Source organism: Rousettus aegyptiacus, unplaced genomic scaffold, assembly GCF_014176215.1.
Source record: "Rousettus aegyptiacus isolate mRouAeg1 unplaced genomic scaffold, mRouAeg1.p scaffold_m13_p_4, whole genome shotgun sequence".
Classification (NCBI taxonomy): domain Eukaryota; kingdom Metazoa; phylum Chordata; class Mammalia; order Chiroptera; family Pteropodidae; genus Rousettus; species Rousettus aegyptiacus.
In genome coordinates, this window is record NW_023416307.1 from 50050365 (window position 1) to 50055137 (window position 4773).

The 4773-nt window shown below is 40.9% G+C and overlaps 1 protein-coding gene across 1 annotated transcript in view; it reads right to left on the reverse strand.

Moving 5' to 3' along the window:
• Positions 1 to 1139, reverse strand: part of PAK2 (p21 (RAC1) activated kinase 2) — a 79609-nt gene extending 78470 nt beyond the window's left edge. The window contains exon 1 of the mRNA XM_016135275.2: positions 876 to 1139. The gene's annotated coding sequence lies outside the window, so the exon portion shown is untranslated. The remainder of the gene's footprint in view (positions 1 to 875) is intronic.
• Between the last annotated feature and the right edge of the window lie 3634 nt (positions 1140 to 4773).

Genomic DNA, 4773 nt, shown 5'->3' on the forward strand with positions numbered 1-4773 from the left:
CGCTCACACTGCTCAGAATATTCCCATTAAAAGTAAGATACAAGAATGTAAGAATGTGTACAACCTCATATCAAGTGACAATGCAATTACTTTTCAAACTTCAGTTGAATAACTTAATCTTTAAAGAATTAGTCAAAAGGTTGAGCCCACAGAGGAATCTGTGAGAACGTCGTGTGTGCGTGTGTGTGTGTTTTGTTCTAAAGAAAGCCAAACATGGTTAAAAGCCAATCTTCACCTAAATTACCAAAGAAGCAAATATTCACCTCCTGGCTGAAGATCAAACAGGAATCACGAGAAGATCCGAAAGTTCTGTTCTTAAGTGGAAGCTCTCAAACCCCCTGAAAACTATGTTTTTACTAATGAGGAATATGGAAGAGATTACAGATTATAGTTTAGAAAGAGTAAAGGTGCTCGAGACAATACGCCTGAGCAACGAAACCGGGATGAACAGAGAGGGTAGTAAGGAGGGGCTGGGACTCAGTAAGAGAGTAAAAATCGAGGAATAAAATTCGAGATGTCTGGTCAAACACTGAAGTAAATGGAGGAAAGGAGGAGGTTGAAATGCGAGGGAAGGGAGAAAGGACAGAGCCCGTGGCTCGACACAGTTCAGGGCAGGGCTGGGTCCAGGAAGAGTTAGCCCTCACCTGCCCGGCAAGCTTCCCATTTCGAGCTAAAGCCGGAGAAGAAAACAGCCCTAGGGATCAGACAATGAGCCACCGCCCCAGGAGCCGCGGCTGCAGGCACACAGGTGGTGGCTGCCCCGGCCCGGCGCGCGGCAGGTCTGCTGCCCCGGGCCGCTCGCGCCTGCCAGGCCGCGGAGAAGGAAGAAGGAAGGGGAGCGACTGCACCGCGTCCTGGCCCGTCCACACACTTACCCCAGGCGAGGAAAGGTCCCCGCCCCAGCGAGCCGCCTCCGACCGAGCTCCCGGCAGGCTCCGGAGCCGCCCCGGGCAAGCGCGCGACTCAGGGCGGGGAGGGGACGGAAGGGGAAGCGGGACGGGAAGGGGAGCCGCGCTGTAGCACAGTCGCTGTTACCGCTAGGCCGAGCAGCACCCGAGCCCTGCGGGCGCCGGGAGGGGAGGGTAGGGAGCCTTCGGCAATGGCGACGGCCCGGGCCGGAGGGGAAGCGGAACAACCGCCGCCGCTGCGCGTGGCCACAACCTTGGGGGCGGGCGACGGCGGGGAGCGGGGAGGGGCGGAGCCAAGACACCTCCCCGCCCGGCCCCAAGCCTGGAGCTCCAAGGGGCGGAGACCGGCATCGCTTCCCAATGGGCGGGCTCGCGTGGGGGTTGCTGGGAGTTGTAGTTTAGAGATGTGTACTGCTTCCCTCTCCCTTTCCCTCGGTATTCTTTACATTGAGACAGCAGTGCTTCATTTAACTCAGCATTGTCTCCAGTCAGGTCTATGCCAACCAAAGATGCTGACAGACAATTCCTGTTATGTGAATCTGCTCCTGGACATTTGTTTCTGGGAATTCATGATCTATTTTGCTATTTACCTACAAACTTACTATATTTTGCTACTAAATTAAGTCCCACTTCTTTGCAAATTAAGGCGTGTTTTATCCTTGGAGGAGTTATCAACATATTCACTCATCCTACAAATATTTGAGTTAGTCTAATATATACCAGAGACTGTTAAAGTATCAGAGATACAAAGGTGAACACGAGTCACTTTGCCTTTGTGGAGCTTACAAATATTAAAACAATAATTAAAATAATGATATCTAGTACAAGGGAAAAACTGGGGAGGTTACTTTGGAGAAGGTGACCCAGAGAGACGTCTTTAGGTAGGTAACATTTAAGCTGAGAACAGAAAGAGCGATCCACAAGAAGCACCCAGGAGGAAGCATTACAAACAGAAAGAGGACAGAAAGGGCTTACTAAGGTCAGTTAAGGAGCCTAAAAAAAAAAAAAAAAAAAAAAAAGGAAGGCTTGTGTGGCTGGAGCTTAGGGCAAGAAGGATAGTGTAGTATGAAAATATTAAGGTAAACAAGATTCAGGTCAGGAAGATCTTGAATGTCATGGTAAGGAGTTTGGACTTTATTCCAAGAGGCTATTAAAGAGTTTTAAGCAGGTAAGTGATGTTATCTGGTTTACACTTTAAGATCACTAGACTGCTATGTGGAGAATGGAGTATAGAGATACAAGAATAGAACTAGGGAGGCAGTAATTATGACTGTCTCTAGGGAGATAGCAGTGGAAATGGAAAAAGGTAGCCTGATTATGCTTATCTATAGAAGTAAAGCAAAAACTTAATTGATATGGAGTACAAGAGAAAGGAATCAAGAAGCAATATGACACTATTAGATATCCTGAAAAAGTCTTCATGATTAAATATACAGAAATTCTGGATAAAAAAGAACATCTTTTCGAAGGCATTAACTAAGCTTTCAAGAAAGAGAGAGGAATGCTTCTGATGTCTTCCAAGTCCACATGCAACCCAAAGTGGAAGCAAGAAACCAGAGTGGTAAGCAGGACAGTGAAGCCATGGTGGTGTTGAGGATATCTACTTATCTCAGAAATCTCTATGGTTTTACTGGTTGCACAGGAGAGAGGAGACCAAAGACAAAGCCTTAGCCTTTATATGGAGTTAGGACTGTGATCCTGCATAAGGCTGGAATACTTGAAGGACTACACCATCCAAGATGAGAATGGAGAGAAAAAAATTTCCCTTTCAAATTTATAACCACACACGTTCCTTTACATGGGTTTTAAAGTTCAAATTTATAGTTCCTACAATGTCCAGGAAACCTCTAAAAAGGAACCAAATAGAACTTCAAGAAATAAAAAAATATAATAATTGAAACCAAAGTCAATGTTTTGGTTAAATAGCAGATTACATACAGTTGAAGAGAGAATTAGTAAACTGGAATACAGAACTAAAGAAATTACTGAGAGCAGCCCAAAGACAGAGGAAATATGGAAGATTAAGAGACATGGGAATAGATTGTGAGGACCTGCCATAGGCTTAATGAGAACTCCAGGAGAGAGAAAAAAAAAAAAAAAAAAAAAAGAGGCACTATAAGAAAATGCTAAGAATTTTCCAGAATTGATTAAAGACAAGAACATTCAGATTGAAGAAACAAAGCAAGTACCAATCAGGATAAGTAAAAGAAATTTTCTCAAAGTTAAACTGCAGAATACCAAAAATAAAACAACCAGAAAGAAAACATAAACACATATAAAGAAACAACTATTAAGTCTACTACAGATTTCTCAATTGCAACAATGGGTGCCAGCTGACAATGGAAAAATATTTTCAAAGTACAAAGGGAAAATAATCAAACTTAGAAATGTACACCTAGCTAAATTATCAGTCACATGAGTGAGGGTGAAATAAAGATATCATCAAACAAAAACAAAGATGTTACCAACAACAGAGACCTACTAAAGAAACTACTTAAAAAGATATACTTCAGGAGGAAAGTAGTTCCATTAGTAAAGTGAGATGCAAGAAATCAAGTAGATAGCTAAATCTACCATCCTATCACTGTTTAGGACAATCCCAAAGAGCATACTTAGTCCATATGATTTCATTCTCTTACAGCCTACCAAATCTTACATTCAACTTTCTACCAATAGCCTATTTTGTAAGTTTGAAGGATGATACAAACAGGTGTTTGGTCACCTCACTCTAATTTATCTCCGTATCATATCAATCAGCATCAATTACCAAAATATAGATTAGTACTTTGAAATGAACAGAATATATCTAACTAGGATAATCTTTAAACTCATTATATTCTGAAATAACTAAAGCTGCAATAGGTTTTCCCAGTTCCCAAACATGTATGTAACATCCTCTGTGAAATCTAGCTAAAATATCTAAGTTCCTGTTAGAGTAAAACACTCTCTCTGTGTGTGTCTCTCTCTCTGTCTCTGTCTGTCTGTCTGTCTGTCTGTCTTTCTCACACACACACATACACACATACTCACACACCCTTCTGTCCCCCACAACCCTTAGCTGAGGTAACTTGCATCTCTGTTATTTTCATCCAAAAGAATATAACACAATACTTTAAGAAAAAGAAATCATAGAACAAATACTGGAACACAATAACCAAGAGAACCAAGACCATGCACAGAATTACAAAACTGATTTTTAAAAAATAAAGTGCTCAGTCATTTTTTTAGGTCCAAAGAAGATAATATATAAAGAGTTCAAAATCAGAATTGTTCTGTTCTATCAAAAGTGATGTCATCTATAATCATTTATCAGGCAAGAATGATCATATCAAAATATTCTTCACTCACGTTCACATATTTTTTACCCTACTGAATACCTGTATAAATGAGTAAATGGCTAAAATATGTTCTGAGCCGCAGTCTCAAATATTACCTTGAAAACTTGTTTAAACATTGATGAAATTGGCTCTGGTGTGCAAAACACACACACACTCTCTCTCTCTCTCTCTCTCTCTCTCTCTCTCTCTCTCTCTCTCTCTCTCTCTCAAGTGGTTAAATAGTACCATGTTAACTCTACATGTCTAATCAAGTTCTAAAATGTCATCTGTTGATATTATTGAATCTTAACTGACACATAATTCTATTTCGATCCCATTATATTATTCTGTTGTGAAAGAAATGCATGTAAAACATGGAATTCTTTCTTGCAAGAAGTCACTAGATATAAAACTAGATTGGGTTGAAATTTTAGTTATTTTAAAGATGTCTAATATTTCTGCTTTATGGCATTGGTAGCCTCTTTCAATATTTAAGTTCTCAAACACATCTTCAAAAAGAACTGTTATGACTAATCGAGCCATATATG